Genomic DNA, 24,177 nt, shown 5'->3' on the forward strand with positions numbered 1-24,177 from the left:
TCTCAGATGCCTCCTCTTCCTTACCCCTTGACCACTCTAGACCATCAGACCACTGTCTCCCGCACCATCACCAATCTCAACAACTGTGGAGATACTCCTTCCACTGCCACCAATCTCCCTTATGCCACAATGGTCATTTCTACCTCCTATCCAAGACCTTTAACCTGACTGTCAGGGTAGCCCCAATGTCTTCGCTTTCTCCTGCCCCACTGAACTCATGCCCACATACCAGAACTCCATTTTGTCTTCCTTGGTTTAGTGCCCTCTCACCTACATCTGAGACACTTCTCAAGCTCTCGATCTCCTTAACAACTTTCAAATCCCTGGCCCTGGCTGCCTCATTTTCACCGTGGATGTCCATTCGCTATACACTTCTATTTTCCCACCAAAAAGGCATAGAAACACTCTCCTTCTTTCCCAAAAAAAGACCTAACCACTTCCACTTCACCACCATCCTCCCCTCCATGGGTATATGCATGGGCCTCAGGTATACCTGCCTTTTCGATGGCTACATTGAACTGTTTATGCTCCAAGACTTTCCTGGTAATCCTTCCCAACCTTTTCTGCACTACATTGATGGTTGCTTCCTTAATGTGTCATAGTCAGGGGTAATAATGGTGACAAGCACCCACTACCTATTAAATGCTCCCAATAATGTGCACCTCAAAAATCCTCTGACAACCAAGTCCAGCTCCTGGCCTTTGCATGTGGATTAGCTACTAAGCTCTGCAGAACCATTTCTACTGTAAGGAGAAGGGGCAAAGTGGGCTGCTGGTACCCTAAAACCAGTTGCTTCAGATAGATGGAGCTCATCAGGTTGGCAGCTCATCGAGGAGAAGGAGAACTCTGATCACAAATGTCCGCTGCCCAGCAGCTATACCCACTCATGGGGAAGGCTTCAGGAGTAAACCCCAGGACAAACTTGGGAGCTGGAGTTCCTTAGGCAGTCCTACGTTGGGTTCAATGCTGGCTGGCAACTCCTGCGATGCTGCTCGTGCCAAATTGTTTCAATCCCTGTCATTCTTTAGGATTCATCAGCTTCCTGGAGAGGGGGAGCATGCTACATAGGCAACAGCTTGCTCTCCATATTGCACTGCCCAGGCTTGTGTATCTAGACAGCCGCTGTATCTAGGTGTCGACACTGACTGACAGAGGCCTCACATTGATTACTACATCATTGTTGCTTCATGAACCCATGCTGGGCTTATCAATTTCATCAACTTTGCCTCAAACTCCACCCTGCCCCAATCCATTTCTGACACCTCTCTCCCCTTTCTCAAACTCTCTGTCTGCAACTCTGGAGACAAACCGTTTACTGACATCTTTTATAAACCTACTGATTCCCACGGCTAACTTGACAATACCTCTTCTCATCCTGTCTCCTGTAAAAATGGTATTCCCTTTTCTCAGTTTCTTCATCTCCACCACATCTATTCGCAGGATGAGGTTTTCCTTTCCAAAACATCAGAGATGTCCTCCTTCTTTAAAGAACCGGGTTTCCCTTCCTGCACCATAGGTGCTGCCCTCACCCACATCTCCTCCATTTCCAGGACAACTGAACTCAACCCTTCTCTCTTCTCCAGCCTTTTACCTTTCCCACCCACCTGACTTCACCTGTCACCTTCTAGCTTGTCCTCCTATTCCTTTCCCCACCTTTTTATTCCGGCCACTTCCCCCTTCCTTTCCAGATCTGATGAAGGGTCTCAGCACAAAGCATCAACTCATTATTCATTTATATAGATGGCCCCTGACCTGCTGAGATTCTCCAGCATTTTGTGTGTGTTCCTCTGGATTTCCAGCATCTGCAGAATCTCTTGTGTTTATAATCAAAGCCTGGTCTCTTCCTTATCTTATCTTATAAGAGATAAGAGATCTTATAAGAGATCTCATACCTCCAGATTAATCAACTTCCGTTATTCCACTGGTCTGAACAATAACTGAGCCTTTTGACTATGTCTGCATGTTTTTATGTATTGAGTTGCTGCCATATGATTGGCTGATTAGATATTGGATTAACAAGCAGGCGTACAGGTGTCCCTAATAAAGTGGCCACTAAGTGTATGGTTTAAACTTATGGTTAAACATCATCATCATCATTATGTGCCGTGCTATATGATGTGGGCGGTCATGGTGTTTCCATTGTTCATGATTGTTCTTGCTAAATTTTTCTACAGAAGTGGTTTACCATTGCCTTCTTCTGGGCAGTGTCTTTACGAGACGGGTGACCCCAGCCATTATCAATACTCCTAAGGGACTGTCTGCCTGGCGTCAGTGGCCACATCACCAGGACTTGTGATATGCACCAGCTGCTCGTACGAACATCCACCAACTGCTCCCATGGCTTCAGGTGACCAAGGGGTGTCCTGCAGGCTAGTGGTGGGAAGGAGCATCTTACATCTCCTTTAGCAGAGACGTTTCTGCACCCAGCCATCCATCTGTTAAACAATGGACATTTCAAGCTCGAAAACACTTAGCCAGAGGAAATACCAATAATGAAGTTGGAGGGATTATAGTATGAAAGACCTGCATTTACATAGTGGCTTTTACTATACCATGAAGGTGACCAGACAATGAATGGCTTTTTCATTAGTTTTCTCCTGCAGTATGCAATATATGCTATGATGTTCAAAATGTAAGATAATGACCTGTGTTTTTCCTCATTGTGGATAATTGAGGAATATAAGGAATAAACACTGTCCAAAACGGAAGGAATAGCATTCTTCACATTTGTAGCATGGGTCTCATTACATAATAGAGTAAACTGGACCTTCGTTGAATTGATCTTATCTAAATATCAAAATCTCCAACAGAGCAGCACCACCTCAGTAAAGTAACAGATGTAATTTTTATTGCTTGTGTTTCTAGGGTGGTACTTGAACCCTCAATCATCTGAACCGGAAATAAGTTCACACTTTTGTTCTGAAATTTGATAGATCTTTTATTTTTTTAATTTAAATAATAATTATCTGTCATCATCTATGAGCTCGCATGAATTCCTTCATGAAATTAAGAGCCCATCACAACAGCAGTCAAATTGGGTGTGACTCTTGTTGCAGGCATCAATTGCTTTTGCGTGATATCAGGCACCATCTGCTGGGGCACAGAGGTACTGCAAAAGATGCTCTGCGAAAAAGTGATGTTGGATTACATCGTATTAGTTCTGCAAGACAGAAACAGGCTATTTGTCACACGTGGTTTTGGCATCCATTTATTTTCAGTGAGATCCTCCTTCTGCACATCTAGCGGCATCTGAGTAGCCTTCTCTTCCTCTTTCCTTGAGCTAGGAGAAAGTTCTAAGTGAATATTGACCCGGGAGAACTTTTCGTTGAACAAGGCAATACCAGCCACACTCAAAATGCTGCTCTTCTGTTTCATGAGATTCTGGCAAAGATGGTTGGACGATTTCATCTGAGTCCTCAATTTCTCCTGGTGATATCAAAGTTTTCCTTCTCCTAGGTGAGCTGCCAACACAGCCCCACGAGCCCCATCTGCCCGAAGCAACTGGTTTTAAGGCACATGTAACTCACCTTTGCCCCTTCTCCTGTCAGTAGAAATAGTTCCAATGGGCTTAGTAGCTAAGCCGCACATGAAGGCCAGGAACTGGACTTGGTTGTCAGCGGCTATTTGAGACACACATCATTGGGAGCACTTAATAGGTACTGGGAGCTTGTTCTCATTCCCAGCCCCAGCTATGACAACATTAAGGACCAAGTAAATTTAAATTCTCCTGAGCTCCTTTCTCCTCCACTTCATTGATGCATTACACAGAAGGTTGTAGGGTGCAATTCACGAGTGCATTTTACATTTTTCATCCACGGGATTTGGAATTAGTTGAGACTGAAATTGCAGAGTAAAAGATAATCTTTTTTTGCAGTGAGCTTGGTCGTGGCTGGAATGTGGGACAGAGACTGGATGTGGAATAAACATCTCTTTCTGTTTCTGCTAGAAATTGGGGAATATTTAAGGCAGTCTTTAGTACACCAGGCAACTTTTGGATGTGTGTGTTGTAACCCAATGTAAATGAGACAAATATATCATAGAATTTATCTCTATTACTCATTGCAGGGAGCTAGAGGAGGTGAGGATGTCTAAATATAACAGGTCAATTGTGTGGGATAGTTAATTAGTACACCCCCATGCCAAAGTTGATGAGAATAAGCTGAATACCCAGTTGGGTTGCTTGCAAGGTGTAGGGAGGTGGTGAATTGGAGAGGACAGAGAACAGAAAACTACAGATATTGGAGCAGAATTAAGCTATTGGCACATTGAGCCTTCTGTCTTTTCATCATGGCTGAAAATTCCTCCTTTTTGGCCAATTTTCCTCTCTGTCCCAATCTCCTGCTGACTCACCATATCCCTGCATGTCCGGTCAAGAATCTATCAAACTCTATCATAAATGTACATAAAGACTTGGCCTCCACAACTGCCCGTGGTAAAGAATTCCACAAGTTTACGACTCACTGACTAAAGAAATTCTTCCTCATCTCTGTTCTAGAAGGACACCCCTCTACACTGAGGCTGGATCCTCTGGTCTAAGACTCTCCCAACATAGGAAACATCCTCGCTCTCAAGCCCTTGTCATTGGAGAGAGTCCAGAGGTGGTTCACGGGGATGATTCCTGGAATGAAGGGGTTAACATACGAGGAGTGTTTGCAGCTTTGAGCCCGTACTCACTGGACTTTATAAGAATGTAGGGGGATCTAATTGAAACCAATCAAATGTTGAAAGGGCTAAATAAGGTGGATGTGGAAAGGATGTTTCCTACGGTGGGGGGGGGGGGGTATACAGAACTAGAGGGCACAGCCTCAAAATTGAGGGATGACCTTTTAGAACAGAGGTAAGGAGGATTTTTTTTTAAGCCAAAGAATAGTGAATCTGTGGTATGCTCTGCCACAGATTGTGGTGGAGGCCAAGTCCGTGGATATATTTAAGGTAAAAGTTGATAGTTTCCTGATCAGTCAGGGCATCAAAGAATATGGTGAGAAGGCACATGTATGGGTTGAGTGGGATCCAGGATGAGCTATGATGGAATGGTGGAGCAGACTCAATGGGCTGAATGGCCTAATTTTTCTTCTATGTCTAAATGGTCTTATGGCCTTTTACCATTCTATAGGTTTCAATGAGGTCACCCCTCATTCTTCTGAATTCTAGTGAATACAGGCCCAGTGCAATTAGACACTCTTAATATATCAAGCCATTCTATTTTGGAATAATGTTTGTGAATCTCCTTTGAACCCTCTCCAGTTTCAGCACATCCTTTCTAAGATAAGGGCCTCAAACCTGCTCATAATACTCTAAGTGGGGCCTCATCAATCCTTTATAAATTCTCAATATTACATCATTGCTTTTATATTCTAGTCCTTTCAAAATAAATGATAACATTGCATTTGCCTACCTCACCACCAACTCAACTTACAAATTAACCTTTAGGGAATCCTGCGCAATGATTCCCAAGACCCTTTCCACCTCAGATTTTGTACTTTCTCTCCATTTTATAGTCAACTCTTCTACCAAAGAGCATACACTTCTCTACACTGTATCCATCTGCCATTTCTTTGCCCATTCTCCTAATCTAATTCCTTCTGTAGTTTCTCTACTTTCTCAAAACTACCTGCCCCTCCACCTGTTTTCATATCATCTGCAAACTTCGCAACAAAGGCATCAATTCCATTATCCAAATCATTGAGTTATAATACAAAAAGAATCAGTTCCAACACAGACCCCTGTGGAACACCACTAGTCATCAGCAGCCAACCAGAAAAGGCTCTCTTTATTCCCACTCTGCCTCCTGCCAATCAGCCACTGCTTTATCCATGCTAGAATCTTTCCTGCTATATCACGGGCTCATAGCTTGTTAAGCAGCCTCAAGTGTGTCACCTTGTCAAAGGCCTTCTGAAAATCGAAGTATACAACAATCCATTCTCCTTTGTCTATTCTGCTTGTTATTTCTTCAAAGAATTCCAACAGATTTGTCAGGCAAGATTTTCCCTTGTGGAAACCATGCTGACTATGGCCTACTTTATCATGTGCCTCCAAGTACCCTGAGACCTCATCCTTAATAATCAGCTACAACATCTTCCCAAACACTGAGGTCAGACTAACTGGCTTATAGTTTCCTTTCTTCTGCCTCTCTGCCTTCTTGAAGAGTGGAGTGATATTTGCAATTTTTCAGTCTTCCAAAACCATTCCAGAATCTAATGATTCTTGTAAGATCATTACTAATGCCTCCACAATCTCTTCAGCCACCTCTCTCAGAATCCTGGTGTGTACACCATCTGATCTAGGTGACTTATCAACCTTCAGATCTTTCAGTTTTCCAAGAACCTTCTCTCTAGCTATGGTAACTTCACACACTTTGCCCCAAATTCTACAATTCTGCTCAACACATACAAACAAGCTGGATGAACTCAGCAGGTCGGGCAGCATCTGTCGAAATGAGCAGTCAACATTTCGGGCCGAGACCCTTCATTAGGACTGAAGGAGGGGGCAGGAGCCCCATAAAGAATGTGGGGGGAGGGTGGAAAACCAATCAGAGGAAAGATCAAGGGGTGGGGGAGGGGAAGCAGGGAGGGGATAGGCAGGAGAGGTGAAGAAGGAATCTAAGGGGAAGCACTATGGGTAGTAGAAGAAGGCAGAGTCATGAGAGAGGTGATAGGCAGCTGGAAGAGGAGGCAGAGTGAAAGTGGGATGGGGGAAGGGAGAGGGAGGGAATTACTGGAAATTGGAGAATTCAATGTTCATACCAAGGGGCTGGAGACTACCCAGACAGTGTATGAGGTGTTGTTTCTCTAACCGAAGTTTGGTCTCATCATGGCGGTAGAGGAGGCCATGTATGGACATATCCAAATGGGAATGTGAAACAGAGTTGAAGTGGGTGGCTACCGGGAGATCCTGTCTGTTGTGGCGGACGGAGCGAAGGTGCTCGACGAAGACTGTTTACAATTCACATCAGGGTTTTTTTTACCCTTGCAGTTCCTTACCTCTATCCACAATGATTCAACCCCTTCCGATCCTTTGATTTCACTTCTTACCAATAGAGCAATTCTGCCCCCTCTGCCTTCCTGCCTATCATTTCGATACAATGTGTATTTTTGGACATTAAGCTCCCAACTGTAATCTTCCAGCCATGATTCACTGATGCCTAGAATATCATACCTGCCAATCTGTAACTGTGCTGCAAGTTCATCTACCTTATTCCATGTACTGCACGAATTCCAATACAACACCTTCAGTCACGTATTCACCCTTTTCAATTTTGTCTGCCTTTTTACATTGCAACTCATCCTGGTGACTGCAATTTTGCCCTATCAGCAGCCTCTCCTCACTACACACTGCCTCTGTTTGTAAACCAGCTACTTCATCCTCAGCACTACTGTCCGCCTTTCCTGTGATACTTCTTGCAGCTCAGGATACTAGTCACACCATGCTCAACCTTTTGATTCTTAACTTTGTCTGAGGTCTTACCAAAATCTTCCTCCGCAATCCCTCCTCTAACTCTTCTGACATTGGTTTAAACCCCACCGTGCAGCATTAACAAATCTTCCCGCTAGGATGTCAGTCCACCTCCAGTTCAGGTGCAAACCATCCCTTCTGTACAGATACCACCTTTCCTGGAAGAAAGCCAAATGATCCAAAAATCTTGTGCCCTCCCTCCTATACCAACTCCCTAGCTACATATTAAACTGGATAATCTTCCTAGTTCTCACCTAGGAAGCAACAACAGCATTAGCAACAGCTGGAAGTATAAAGAAACAGGGACAAGCTATATTTCTATATTTGTCAGGAACAGGGGCCAGATGGACCCAAACACAGGACGCAGACACTGAAATACTAGGGGGGGGGGGGGGGGGGGGGGGGAGGACAGGATGGGGATGCCATGGCATGTAAGGGTTAATGCAGGCAGGGCTGGATCCAAGAGTTCAGACGAGGCAGGCAGGCAGATCCCACTGTTCGGGGCAGGCAGGCAGGCAGATTCCTCATGGCAGGCTACATGGATCCCAGGCAGGGCCACCTCCCAGGCAGAAAACACAGAGGCCTGGGCCAGTCACAGACTCCTGGGTAGGTGCAGGGCACAACCCTTAGGGAGCAATAGGTGGAAGGGGCAGAACCCCCACCAGGCAGCAGCAGTCCAGCCAGACCTGCCCAACAGAGGCAACAAGTAGGAAGCTGGGTCCAGGGTAAGCAGCAAACCTACAGTGATCCACCAGGTACATTGGTAAATTGGAAAAGGCAACCAACAGCATAGCAGCACAAACAAGGAGAATAAGGCAGAACAGCAGGACCAGCACACAGGAGAGAAGCAGGGGAACAAGACCAACCAGATAGAGCATATCCAGAACAGTCCAGCAACTAGGGCAGAGCAGGATTCCAAGTAGGGCAGCGGGCAGGGCAGGGCAAAGCAGAGCAGGATTCCAAGTAGGGCAGCAGGCAGGGCAGGGCAAAGCAGAGCAGGATTCCAAGTAGGGCAGCAACCAGGGCAGAGCAGAGCAGGATTCCAAGTAGGGCAGCAACCAGGGCAGGGCAAAGCAGGATTCCAAGTAGAGCAGCGGGGCAGGGCAGGGCAGGATTCCAAGTAGGGTAGGACAGGATACAAAAACAACCACCCACCCAGTCTCTGTCCCACAGCCCCTTATAAACACCTGCAGCCGAATTGGCCACAGGTGTGCCTTCTTGATCCAGGCTGATCTTAACAGGCTCAAAGGGGCTGGGAGGGACAGCTGCAAGACCCGGAGTCCAGAACACTCGGACCGGATCGAGACCTGGAACGTGGATTCCGGACCGGACCGGACCCTGACAATATTTAACAGTTGACAAGAATCCCAAATGGCTCCCTTAGATTAGAGAGGGGCGCATGGTGTATATATTTTTAAAAAGATATTCTGATTCAGGTTATATTATACTTGAAGCATCAGATACGAGATGCTGGAGGAAGATCAGCAGGCCAGGCAGCATCTATGGAACAGAGTAAACAGTCAATACTTCGGGTCGAGACCCTTCATCGCGACTGGAAAGGAAGAGGAGAACTCAGGATAAGAAGGTAGTAGGAGAGGAGGAAGAAGTACGATATGGTATCAGAGTAAGAAGATGGTGGGGTGTCGGAGTTATATTTTATTTTATTCATTTACAAATGGCAACATTTTGGTTTATGTCCCATGAGTGACATACATGGGTGCACTGTGGTCCTGAGTATCGTTGTTTCATTTGCTTTTATATATGTATTTGGTCAGATGACAATGAAACATAGAAACATAGAAAACCTACAGCACGATACAGGCCCTTCGGCCCACAAAGTTGTGCTGAACATGTCCCTACCTTAGAAATTACTAGGCTTACCTATAGCCCTCTATTTTACTAAGTTCCATGTACCTATCTAAAAGCCTCTTAAAAGATCCTATCGTATCCGCCTCCACCACCATTGCTGGCAGCCCATTCCACGCACTCACCACTCTCTGAGTAAAAAACTTACCCCTGACATCTCCTCTGTACCTACTCCTCAGCACCCTAAACCTGTGTCCTCTTGTGGTAACCATTTCAGCACTGGGAAAAAGCCTCTGACTGTTTACTCAACCTATTCTCATAAGGCATGCTCCCCAATCCAGGCAACATCCTTGTAATCTCCTCTGCATCCTTTCTATGGCTTCTACATCCTGCCTGTAGTGAGGCAACCAGAATTGAGCACAGTACTCCAAGTGAATGTACTTGAACTTGAACTTGAACTTGGGAGGTTAAATTGGGAGATGCCATTGTTAGATGAACCAAATGAACAAATCTGACTGAGTTCCAAATAGAAGCTAAGTTAGAATTTCTAATGGATTGAGTGAACTTGCCTTTTCTCCTTGGAGCAACGGAGAGTGAGAGATGACTTGATAGAGGTGTATAAGATGATGAGGGGCATTGATCATGTGGATAGCCAGAGGCATTTTCCCAGAGGTGAAATGGCTATCACAAGGGGGGCATAGTTTTAAGGTGCTTGGATGTAGGTACAGAGGGGATGTCAGGGGTAAGTTTTTCACACAGAGAGTGGTGGGTGCATGGAATGGACTGCCAGCAAAGGTGGTTGGGGTGGATACAATAGGGTCTTTTAAGAGACTCTTAGATAGATGCATGGAGCTTAGAAAAATAGAGGGCTATGTGGTAGGGGATTTCTAGGCAGTTTCTAGAGTAGGTTACATGGTTGGCACAACATTGTGGGCCAAAGGGCCTGTACTGTGCTGTAGGTATCTATGTCCTATGCTGTATATTCTAAAAAAAACTCTTACTATGGAGATATGTTGCATTCCAACTTCAGATTTCCTCAAGAATATCAACACAGATTAAAAAAGTTCTCAATTGCCATTCCTTTAGAAGAAAAAAATTCATATGCAAAGTGATATTATGCATTTTTTTTCCATTCATCATGCCTATGCACCCATTAGGACAGTGGTTCCCAAACCTTTTTATACCATTAACTGAGGGGTCCATGAGCCCTAGGTTGGAACTCCTGCATTAGGGCAATCTTGACAGCAAGGAAAGAATAGCTACTTCAAAAATAAATGGTCTCATTATAAAATGCTCATCTTTAATAACTTGACATGAATGAGTCTACATTTCTGCCAATTCATTACTTTTTTAAAGGCCAATTTGTGATTGGACTATTTCATCAGAATCCCTCATTTCTTCTGTCAGAACTTTACATTCCTAATGAATCTTGTTAAAGGAACTTAAGTTAAGGTTCAGCGAACCAAAATTAATGATTATTCTTACCTGAATATGTCCTGAATTCATCCCATTTGCTACTGTTCAGAAGCTAATTGTGCCACAGCTAGCGAAGGAAAAGGAACTTGTGGCACTGACATTTCAGTAAATTTCTGTGCAGACTTACATACATCAAGAGAAGGCCTTAATCCCAAATTAGTGAGTATTTTTATGTACAGTTGGCAGACTAGATAAAACTCTTTAAAGAACTGCCATATTTTCAATTTATTTATAACTGGATACAAAAAATGAGGAATTATGACAGACACCTGATGATATAATTATATCCACTGAATGCCTCATGTCTCATGTAACATTATCCTACAAAAGCACCAGCCTATTCTCAAGCAATATCATTCTTTAAGTCACATTTTTAATTGCCAATATCTCTGAGGAAAAAGCCTTGCCAAATATTTATTTCACTACATGATTAATGTTTCAATTTCTAAAATGTTTAACGATAATCTGTATGCAAGCAATCAGAAATTCGCTGAGTTTGCTTTTCTAATCTCTGAGTCTCCATTTACATTTATGACTCTGGAGTGAAGCACAGCTCCAATGCCATGTTCAAGTTGGCTCATGACACCACTCTCATAGGCTAAATCAAAGTTGGTGATGAATCAGCATAGAGGAGGGAGTGGTGCCACAACAATAACCTTTCATTCAATGTCAGCAACACCAAGAGCTGATTTTTGACTTTAAGAGGAGGAAACTAGAAGTCCTTGAGCTAGTCCTCATCAGTGGGGATCAGAGGTGAAGAGTGGTAGAAACTTTAAATTCCTCAGTGTAATCATTTCAGAGGACCTGTCCTTGGCCCAGCACGTAAGAAAGCATGGCAGTGCCCCTACTTCCTTAGGAATCTGCAAAGATTTGGCATGACATCTAAAATGTTGACAAACCTCTACAGATGTGTGGTGGAGAGTACAATGACTGGTTGCATCACAGCCTGGTATGGAAACACCAATACCCTTGAATGGAAAGTCCTACAAAGATAGTGCATATGGCCCAGTCCATCACGGGTAAAGTCCTCCCAGCTATTGAGCACATCTACATGAAGCGTTGTCACAGGAAAGTGGAATCCATTATTAGGGACACCCACCACCCAGGACATGCTTGCTTCTCACTGCTGCCATGAGGAAGAAAGCACAGAAGCCTCATGACTCAAAGCATCAGGTTCAAGAACTGTTATTACCCCTCAATCATCAGAGTCTTCAACCAAAGGGGTAACTCACTCATCTTCACTTCCCAAAAATGAAATGTTCCCACAACCTATGGACTCACTTTCAAGGACTCATCATCTCACATTCTTAATATTTAGTGCTTATTTTTAAATTATTGTTTATTTTTTCTCAGCTTGTAAAACATGAGGTATGGGCTTAGCCAAGCACCCTCATAAGCTGCTAGAAACTTTTGGACTATTCTAGCAGTATTTAGTATTGTGGCTTTCTGAAGATTTACATGGATATTGCTGTGTAGCTTGAATTGTTTAATGATATTGCATAGTGACTTTGTAGATATTACTATTGGGACAATGTACACTTTGTTCATGTTCCAAAGTCATTCAATTTCCTCTTTTAATTCAGTATATTTCTGGTGTTTTTTACTTACTGATTTCTGTAAGTTATGTGTGTTTGGAATTGTTATACCAATTAAGTAAGTTGTTCTTGCTAGTTTACCATGTATTATTATATCCAGATGGTTATTATGGATTGTCCTATCTATAATAACTGATCGGTCATAATATAATTTGAGGCATTCTAAATCTAAAACTGAATCAGGCTTGTATTTATAGTAAAGTGTGATTTCATTCATGAGTTTGTATTTTAAACCAAGATTTTGATGAACAATGTTTGTCACTTGATTGCACCTAAGAAAGAAATCTGATTGTGTTAAACTGCTACAAAATCCTGTAATGTGTTGGATTGTTTCTGTTTTTTTCTCGACATTTTCTACATTTATCATCTTGAATTTGTTCGTCTTTTATTATTTATTCTTGATAATCTTTTGTGTTAACCACCTGGTCCTGTATTGCCACTAGGAGCTCTGTGAAGTGGTCTCTGACTCTGATCCAGGCGTTCAATGCTTCCTTGATAATACCTAGTTGCTTAGATCCTGTGTTTCTCTTCCATGGAGGGTCATGTTCTTTCATTGATTAACTTTAATGATGATGTCTTTATTTTTCTGGGTTGTGCTCTCATTTAAGTTTAGTGGTATATACTTCTTATAGGAATTGCAAATACTTGCATGGTGTGCTGAATATTATTAGTTCTTTCATTTTGTCTTTGCACAATGTTCTGTCTTTTGAACACTGGTTGGATGCCCAGATGGTTGTTATGGTTATTCAAGCAGGTGGGGCTCATTAACCATGGTTGGCAGCTCATCTTGGAGAAGGAAACCTCCGATCTCAAATTCAGCTGCCTTGCGGCTATACCCCGAGGAAAAATCTGGAGCTGGCGTCCCTAAGGCAGCCCTACATTGAGTTCTACGTTGACTGGCAACTCCTACAATGCCTCTGGTGTCAAACTGTATCGGTCTCTGCTATTCCTTTGGTTTCATCAGCTGCATGGAGAGGGGGAGCCTGCAGCAGGATCAACAGCTCATACTCCACATCCTACTGCTGTGGCTTACATTCCATATAAACAGCTGGAACGCAATATCCATGATTGACCCCATCAACGGACACTATGGTTATTACATTTATTATGCACGACCACATAAAAATGAATCTCAGGGATGTTTGTGGTGACATATATGTACTTTGATAATAAATTTACTTTGAACTTTGAACTGCCTAATGAAAACATGTGCTACATAACTACTGTTGTATTTCCTTTGTATTCAATTTCCGATAGGAGCATTCTTCCATACAAAGAAATGGCCTGTTTAAACTTCAGCACCCAATTTATATTTCACAAAGTAACACTGTTTCTACAACAGATGGTTTAATTATTTCTACAATAGATGGTTTAACATCTGTATTGTATTAGATTCTGATTTAATGAAGAATTGCATAACTTTAGAATAATGTCACTTGTATATTCAACAGCTTGTAAGGCTTAATTATCTCTTTTACAACATGCTGAAGATGAAAAATGGGAAATAAAAGTTTACAATATTTCTCCGAGCAGAAGTTCAGCTCGAAGGAAAGAAGGCCAGCAATTCACTGGTCGGCCATCTTGCCCAGGCTCAACGAATTCAAGGTCGCACCTTTCAGGCATAATGCAGGATCAAGTGCCGGATTTTGTGATCTTCTCAGGCTTATGCATTAGAGCTCAGCAATAGTGACTAGATTATTTTATTAAAAAAATGTAGACAAAAAATAAATCATGTTCCAATAGGACAAGTCCTCAGGCAAAGCCACAACCATATCATATACAATGTATAGACTACAGCAGAAAATGCTGAAAATACTGAGCATATCAGTCAGCCGCTGTGAAGAGAGAAGTAAAGTCAATAATTCAGGGCAACACACACAAAATTCTGGAACAACTCAGCAGGTCAGGCATCATCTATGGAAATAAATAAACAGTTGATCATTCATCAGTCTTGTTTATTCATTTCCACAGATGCTGCCTGACCTGCTGAGATCCTCCAGCATTTTGTATATGCTGCTCTGGATTTCCAGCATCTGCAGAATCTCTTGTGTTAACATTTTCAGGGTGAGCATTGTTCTGGTGATATTAATTCTTAAACATGAGAAATTCTGCAGGTGCTGAAAATCCAAAGCAATATACAGAAAATGCTGGAGGAACTCAGCAGGTCAGGCAGCATCTATGGAAAAGAGTCAAGCTGAGACCCTTCTTCACGACTGGAAAGGAAGGGGATAAGGGGGAAGTTGCCAAAATAAAATGGTGATGGGGGAGGGGAAGGGGGATAGCTAGAAGGTGTTAGGTGAAACCAGATGGGTGGGAAAGGTAAAGGGCTCAAGAAGGAGGCATCTGATCGGATAGGAGAGTGGACCATAGGAGAAAGGGAGGGAGGAGGGGACCTGGGGGAGGTGATAGGCAGGAGAAAAGAGGTAGGAGGCAAGAACTGGGAATACAAGAAGAGGGGAGGCGGAGGGGGAAGAATTTTACCAGAAGGAGAAATCGATATTCATACCATCAGGTTAGAGGCTACCCAGACGGAATATAAGGTGCTGCTCTTCCACCTTGGTTAAGCCTTCATCTTGCCACAAGAGGAGGCCATGAACCGTTATACCAGAACAGGAGTGGAAATTGGAATTGAAATGTTTGGCCACCAGGGAGTTTTGCTTTTGACGGATGGAGGAGAAGTGCTTGCCGAAGCGATCCCCCATTTACAACAGAGCTCGCCAGTGTACAGGAGGCTGCATCAACGGCACCGGACACAATAGACGACCCCAACAGGTTCTCAAGTGAAGTGTTGCCTCACTGGAAGGACTGTTTGAGGCCCTCACTGGAGGTGAGGGAGGAGGTGTATGGGCAGGTGTAGCACTTTGACTGCTTGCAGGGATATGTGCTGAGAGGGAGATTAGTGTGTGGGACGAATTGACGAGGGACTCATGGAAAGTGGAGTTGGGGTGAGGGAAAGATATGTTTAGTGATGGATTCCTTTGGAGATGCCAGAAGTTGTAGAGGATGATGTCAATTCTTTTCCCTCCATTCACAGATGCTGTCTGGCTTGCTGCGTAAATCAAGCATTTTCTGCTTTATTTCAGATTACCATCACATGTCACATTTTGGTTCTGTCTGGTTTTTTTTCATGTATGAGATATAGGTTTCAACAGAAAGGCCAACACTTTTCCAACTTGTTTTGTAGTACTGCATTTGTCCAAACACTGGAATGCTGAGGAAAGAAGGTGAAGGTTCTTGGGAAGGTGAAAGGTCTGAAGGACACCTGGACCAGATGGACAAGCCCCCCTGGTTCTGAAAAAGATAGTAAAGAGTTTCAGAGGAATTTGTAATGATCTTTCAAGAATCACAAGATACTGGAATGGTTCGAGATGACTGGAAAATCACAAATGTCACTTTAAGAAGGGAGGGAGGCAAGGGACAGGAAATTACAGGCCTGGCCGAAGTCGTTGGTAAGATGATCAAAGTTCAAAATAAATTTATTATCAGACTAGATATATGTCACCATATACTACCCTGAGATTTATTTTCTTGTGGGCATTCACAGTAAATATAAAAATATACAACAGAATCAATGAAAAATTGCACCCAAGATGGACAAGCGACTAATGTGCAAAAGACAAAATATCTGTGCCAAAAAAAAACAATAAATAGATACATAATAAATATCAAGAACATGAGATGAAGAGTCCTTGAAAATGAGTCCATAGGTTGTGGGAACAGTTCCGTGTTGGTGAGTGAGGTTGAGTAAAGTTACGCCTCTGGTTCAAGGGCCTGATGATTGAGGAGTGATAACAGTTCCTGTACCTGGTGGTGTGAGTCCTAGGGCTCCTGTACTACCTTCCTGATGGCAGCAATGAGAAGATATCATGGCCTGGATGGTGGGGGTTGTTGATGATGGATGCCGGTTTCCTGCGATAGTGCTCTTTGTAGATGTGCTCAATGAAGGGGAGGGCTTTACTCATGGCGGACTTAGTCAAATCCATTGCTTTTTTAAGCATTTCTGTTCAAGGACGTCGGTGTTTCCATGCCAGGCTGTGATGCAACCAGTCAGTATATTCTCCACCGCACACTTATGGAAGTTTGTCAAAGTTTTAGATGACGTGCTGATTCTGCACAAACTTCTAAGAAAGTAGAGGCGCTTTCACACTTTCTTCATAATGGCAATTATGTGCTGGACCCAAGACAGATCCTCTGAAATGAAATGTTAGTTAACTCAGAGATGTTAGATTTCGTAACCAAAGAGGAGGTTTTGGAATATTTAGTGATACATGATAAAATAGGCCATGTCAGTGTGTGGTTTCCTTAAAGAGCCTGACATATCTGGTGGAATTCTTTGAGAAAGTAACGATCAGGACAGACAATGGAGAATGAGTGGATGGTTATTACTTGGATTTTCATTGGGTCTTCGACAAGGTGTCACACATGAGGCTATGAAATAATAGGTCATGGTAGTACAGGAGAGATACTGGCATGGACAGAAGATTGGCTGACTGGCAGAAGGCAAAGAGTGGGAATAAAGGGAACCTTTTCTGGTTAGCTGCTGATGACTAGTGGTGATCCCCACGGGTGGGTATTGGGACTGCTACATTTCATGTTATATGTTAACGATCTGAATGACAGAATTGATGGCTTTGTGGCCAAGTTCGCAGATAATACCAAGATAGGTGGAGGCCATAAGGCTATGGGACATAGGAGATGAATTAGGCCATTCAGCCCATCAAGTCTGCTCCACCATTCTGTCATGACTGATTTATTATCCATCTCAAACTCCGCTTTAAATATACCCAGTGACTTGGCTTGCTCAGCTGTCTGTGGCAATGAATTCCATAGATGAACTACCATATGACTAAAGACATTTTTCCTCATCTCTGTTCTGAATGGATGTCCCTCTGTTTGGAGGCTGTGCCCCCTGGTCCTAAACTCCCCCACTATTGAAAACATTTTCTCCATATCACTCTATCTAGACATTTCAATGAGATACCCCCTCATTCTTCTAAACTCCAAAGAGTACAGGCCCAAGTCCATCAAACACTCCTCATATGTTAAACTTCCATTCCCAGAATTATTCTCATGACCTTCCTCTGGACCCTCTCCAATGCCAGTGCACATTTTGTTAGAATAGGGGCCCAAAACTGCTCACAATACTCCAGAATGAGAATGAGAATCACTTTCTTGCCAGTATGTGAAACGTACTAGAATTGATTGTGTTTCAGTGCCAAGCGTAAAACAAAGGACAATAACATGACAGGCAACACAATAGCAACCAACCATTTACAAGACACTAGTGCAAAAAGCCAAAAGCAATCAACAATTAACAGAATGGTCACATGCGCAAACGTCAATAATCAATCTTAAATAAATGTGAATATAAGAACAGACTCAATAACTATCAACAGAACAAGGAGAGCAGGAATGAGCATTTAATAGATGTTGTGCAGGGACAGCTAGAGTATTACACCTAACTTTTGTTGAGAAGCTGGATAGCTACAGGAAAGAAGCTTCAGATGATGTGTAGTCCTGATGGTGATGGATTTGTAGTATCTCTCTGATGGCAATTTAGTGACTAGGTAACTGCTAGGTTGGGTGGAGCCAGCAGTCATTTTTTCAGCTCCTTGATGATGAACAAGTCTTTTAATGTCAGTAGCTGACAGCCAATGATCTTCTCTGCTGAGTGGATCATTTGCTGAAGCTCGATAGGAAAGAGGCAACGGGAAACCAAATGGTGACAGAGATGGTCACAACACTCTCAATGGTGGCAAGTAAAACTTCATCAGGATATGCACTGAAATGTTAAGTTTCCTATGCTGGTGTAGGAAGAACAAACTCTGCTGGGCTTTCCAAATGATGAGTGTAACGTGCATGTCCCATTTCAATGTATTGGTAATGGTAATCCCCAGGAATTTGAATGACCCAACCACAGACACAGACCATTAATTTCCACCCAGGTAGGGTGTTGTTGGCAGGTCAGTTCTCATTTCTACTGTCTCGTTAGCATTAAACTCCAAGCTGTTATGAGCACACCATGCTGCAAGACTGTCTACCTCTCTTTGATAGCAGGTCACATCATTATTATTAAATATGATGCCAAACACAGTCTTGTCATCCATGAACTTTAGAATTTTAATGGATTTTTTAATGGAGGTACAGTCATTTGTGTAACGTGAAAACAGGAGGAGTGAAAGAAGACAGCACTGGAGAAAGTTGGTGCTTATTGACATTGGATCGGACAGGTAGGAGCCCAGCCTTACATACTGCTTCTTTCATGTCTGGAAGTTCATAATCCACTGACAGATCCTGAAGAGTGCAGCTAGTTGGTCGAGCTTGCTGTGGAGCAAGACTGGAACAATAGTGTTGAAGGCAGAACTAAAATCCACAAACGAGATGCTCACATAGGTGTTAGGGAAGTCCAAATGCTGAAGAATATAACAAAAACACAAGTTACTTGCATCCTCAACTGAGCAATTTGCTTTATAAGCAAACTCCAGCAGTTCAAGAAGAGGAGGAGTAATGGACTGAAGGTAGGTCAACATCAGACATTAAAAATGTTTTCATAACTACTGCGGTCAAAGTGATTGGCCTATAATCATTAAGTCCAGTGATCTTGTCTTTCTTGGGAACTGAGACTTTCTTGAGAAGCAGTCCTGAACCCTAATAGCAGGGAGGTGTTGAAAATCTCATTGAAGACAGGTGCTAGCTGACCTGCAGAGTACCAGGTAAGACCATCAGGGACTACAGCTTTCCTAATGCCCTGTTTTCTAAATAGTTTGTTAACATTTTCTTGCTTCACAGAAAGAATAGGGTCGGATGGAGGGAAGGGAAGAGATAGATGTGGATTGTCCTTATCAAACCGGCAATAAAACTGATAGAGCTGATTAGCCAAGGTAGAGGAGGGGGAGACTTGAGAGCACTTCTGTTTGAGGTTGGTAAGACTTTGCAGGGAACTCCAGACTGCCCAGATATTGTTGTTGAAGTTTTGCTAGCCAATCCTCGTAAGTGGCTTTCTCCACTTTTAGAGCTTTATTAAACTGCCATTTTGCAGAGCCATATTCCTTTCTGTTTCCAGACCTGTAGACGTGATCCTTTACAGATCTGAGAGTCCTTAGCCCCTTGGTGAACCATGGCTTATCATTGTTATACCTAAAATAATCTTCTTTGGAAGACACACATAGAACATAGAATAGTACAGCACATTACAGGCCCTTCAGCCCACAATGTTGTGCCAACCCTCAAACCCTGCCTCCCACATAACCCCCCACCTTAAATTCCTCCATATACCTGTCTAGTAGTCTCTTAAACTTCATTAGTGTATCTGCCTCCACCACTGACTCAGGCAGTGCATTCCACACACCAACCACTCTCTGAGTAAAAAACCTTCCTCTAATATCCCCCTTGAACTTCCCTCCCCTTACCTTAAAGCCATGTCCTCTTGTACTGAGCAGTGGTGCCCTGGGGAAGAGGCACTGGCTGTCCACTCTGTCTATTCCTCTTAATATCTTGTACACCTCTATCATGTCTCCTCTCATCCTCCTTCTCTCCAAAGAGTAAAGCCCTAGCTCCCTTAATCCCTGATCATAATCCATACTCTCTAAACCAGGCAACATCCTGGTAAATCTCCTCTGTACCCTTTCCAATGCTTCCACATCCTTCCAATACTGAGGCGACCAGAACTGGACACAGTACTCCAAGTGTGGCCTAACTAGAGTTTTATAGAGCTGCATCATTATATCGCGTCTCTTAAACTCTATCCCTCGACTTATGAAAGCTAACACTTCATAAGCTTTCTTAACTACCCTATCTACCTAAGAGGCAACTTTCAGGGATCTGTGGACATGTACCCCCAGATCCCTCTGCTCCTCCACACTACCAAGTATCCTGCCATTTACTTTATACTCTGCCTTGGAGTTTGTTCTTCCAAAGTGTACCACCTCACACTTCTCTGGGTTGAACTCCATCTGCCACTTCTCAGCCCACTTCTGCATCCTATCAATGTCTCTCTGCAACCTTTGACAATCCTCTACACTATCTACAACACCACCAACCTTTGTGTCATCTGCAAACTTGCCAACCCACCCTTCTACCCCCACATCCAGGTTGTTAATAAAAATCACAAGAAGTAGAGGTCCCAGAACAGATCCTTGTGGGACACCACTAGTCACAACCCTCCAATCTAAATGTACTCCCTCCACCACAACCCTCTGCCTTCTGCAGGCAAGCCAATTGGGAATCCACCTGGCCAAACTTCCCTGGATCCCATGCCTTCTGACTTTCTGAATAAGCCTACCATGTGGAACCTTGTCAAATGCCTTACTAAAATCCATGTAGATCACATCCACTGCACTACCCTCATCTATATGCCTGGTCACCTCCTCAAAGAACTCTATCAGGCTTGTTAGGCATGATCTGCCCTTCACAAAGCCATGCTGACTGTCCCTGATCAGACCATGATTCTCTAAATGCCTATAGATCCTATCTTTAAGAATCTTTTCCAACAGCTTTCCCACCACAGACATAAGGCTCACTGGTCTATAATTACCTGGACTATCCCTACTACCTTTTTTGGACAAGGGGACAACATTTGCCTCCCTCCAATCCTCTGGTACCATTCCCGTGGACAACGAGGACATAAAGATCCTAGCCAGAGGTTCAGCAATCTTCCCTTGCCTCGTGGAGCAGCCTGGGGAATATTCCATCAGGCCCCGGGGACTTATCCATCCTAATGTATTTTAACAACTCCAACACCTCCTCTCCCTTAATATCACCATGCTCCAGAACATCAACCTCACTCATATTGTCCTCACCATCATCAAGTTCCCTCTCAGTGGTGAATACCGAAGAGCAGTATTCATTGAGGACCTCGCTCACTTCCACAGCCTCCAGGCACGTCTTCCCACTTTTATCCCTAATTGGTCCTACCTTCACTCCTGTCATCCTTTTGTTCTTCACATAATTGAAGAATGCCTTGGGGTTTTCCTTTACCCTACTCACCAAGGCCTTCACATGCCCCCTTCTTGCTCTTCTCAGCCCCTTCTTAAGCTCCTTTCTTGCTACCCTATATTCCTCAATAGACCCATCTAATCCTTGCTTCCTAAACCTCATGTATGCTGTCTTCTTTCACCTGACTAGATTTTCCACTTCACTTGTCACCCATGGTTCCTTCACCCTACCATTCTTTATCTTCCTCACCGGGACAAATTTGTCCCTAACATCCTGCAAGAGATCCTTAAACATCGACCACATGTCCATAGTACATTTCCCCGCAAAAACATCATCCCAATTCACACCCGCAAGTTCTAGCCTTATAGCCTCATAATTTGCCCTTCCCCAATTAAAAATTTTCCTGTCCTCTCTGATTCTGTCCTTTTCCACGATAATGCTAAAGGTCAGGGAGCAGTGATCACTGTGTCCCAGATGCTCACCCACTGAGAGATCTGTGACCTGACCCAGTTCGTTACCTAATACTAGATCTAGCATGGCATTCCCCCTAGTCGGTCTGTCAACATATTGTGACAGGAATCCATCCTGGACACACTTAACAAACTTTGCCCCATCTAAACCCTTGGAACTAATCAAGTGCCAATCAATATTCGGGAAGTTAAAGTCACCCATGATAACAACCCTGTTATTTTTGCACCTTTCAAAATCTGCCTCCTAATCTGCTCCTCTGTATCTCTGCTGCTACCAGGGGGCCTATAGAATACCCCCAGTAGAGTAACTGCTCCCTTCCTGTTCCTGACTTCCACCCATACTGATTCAAAAGAGGATCCTGCTACATTACCCACCCTTTCTGCAGCTGTAATACTGTCCCTGACCAGTAATGTCACCCCCCTCTCTATCCCTTTTAAAGCACTGAAATCCAGGAATATTGAGAATCCATTCCTGCCCTGGTGCCAGCCAAGTCTCTGTAATGGCCACTACATCATAATTCCATGTACGTATCCAAGCTCTCAGTTCATCACCTTTGTTCCTGATGCTTCTTGCATTGAAGTACACACACTTTAGCCCTTCTACCTTACTACCTTTATACCCTTTATTCTGCTGCTCTTTCCTGAAAGCCCCTCTATATGTTAGATCTGGCTTTACTCCATGCACTTCTTTCACTGCTCTATCGCTCCGGGTCCCATCCCCCTTGCAAATTAGTTTAAACCCTCCCGAACCATGCTAGCAAACCTACCAGCAAGGATATTGCTCCCTTTCGAGTTCAGGTGCAACCCATCTAATCTGTCTTCACAGAAAGTTATGTAGGATGTTACAGAGTCAGCATCTTCATCTATACTGCTACACCAACCTTCCATGGCTTTCCAAACCATGAAAGCTAAATAGTTACTCAGCCTTCCAACATCCTTAGAAGCCCATCACCGTCTTATTGTCCTGGTTGGTTTAGACTGTTCCAGTTTCATTTTTCGCTGGGAACAAGCATGATCATGGCATGAGCAGAGGTGCCATGGGGTGCCAAGTATGGTCCGATCAATGCCTTAAAAAGCCTCAGCATTAGATCCGGTTGTAACGAGGACTACGCCTCAAACTGTGGTATCACCTGTTTACAGGCATCCAAGGAGAGATACTCCACCAGAGTGCTGGGGGCATCCAAGCTGGAATTGGTGCTGCCCCCATGCCCAGTGTTGGCTCAGCAGAAGACAAAGCTGTATTGTGTTCAATTGCAGACTGCTGCAATATTCTTGAACTGTACATTATTGTGTAACTGTATTTTACTGATAGCCTGTTAGTGCTATACGTACCTTGTGCTGTGTATGATCGTTGGTACTGTGTTTTGCACCTTGACCCCAGAATAATGCTGTTTCATTTGGCTGTATTCTTGGGTATTTATGTCGGGATATATGACAATTAAACTTGAATTTGAACTTAATCCTTGTTTTTATATTCTAGTCCTCTCAAAATGCCTTGCATTTGCCTTCATTACAACCGATGCAATCTGCAAGTTAAACTTTAGGGAATCCTGTAAAAGAACTCCAAAGTCCCTCTGCACCTTAGATTTTTGAATTTTCTCCCCATTTAGAAAATGGCCAACACTTTTATTCCTTCTACCAAAGTAGGGGAAGGGTAAGTAGTGACGAGTTAGCCGGGAATTTTCAGAAGGACTTGGACAGATTAGTAGAATGGGACAAGAATGCAATATAGGGTAATGCACGATCATACACTTTGGTTGATGGAATGAAAGTGTAAACTAACAGGGAGCAAATTCAGAAATCAGAGGTGAAAAGGACTTGGAAGTTCTAGTGCAGGATTCCCTAAAGGTTAGCTTGCATTTAGGATCTAAAATCAGTTCCCAATATCAGATAGCTTTAACGTAGCTGTAATGTACTAGGGCAATTTTATCAGAATAATCAAAATGTTGAAATCTGAAACATAATGATTACTAAGTTTTTTCTCAAAGATAAAAATGTCAATAGATATAGTTTCAAAGCTACATTTTTTATGTTAAATGACAATTGAGCTCAGGCGACTTCTATGATGAGTTTGGCTCGTCAATGATAAAGACAACTGATAGTTTAAGCAGTTTGTGCTTTGTATTCTATCTGCACTAATGAACAAGAAGCATTGTCAATCTAAAACTTCTACAGAAAGGTAGCTGAAGTTCTCAGAATGTTCCTATAACTGGAGGGAAATAAAGGCAAATTCAAAGTCAAACTTATTGTCATATTCACAAGTGTATGCGCGCACAGGTGCAAAGAAAAACTGACTAATCAGAGTCATGGTCATAGAAAAGTACAGCACTGAAACAAGCCCTTTGGTCCATCTAGTCTATGCCAAACAAATTAAACTGCCTGCTTCCATCGACCTGCACCAAGTCCATAGCCCTCCATATCCCTACCATCCATGTACCTATCTA

This window comes from Hemitrygon akajei, chromosome 10 (assembly GCF_048418815.1).
Source record: "Hemitrygon akajei chromosome 10, sHemAka1.3, whole genome shotgun sequence".
Taxonomy (NCBI): Eukaryota; Metazoa; Chordata; class Chondrichthyes; order Myliobatiformes; family Dasyatidae; genus Hemitrygon; species Hemitrygon akajei.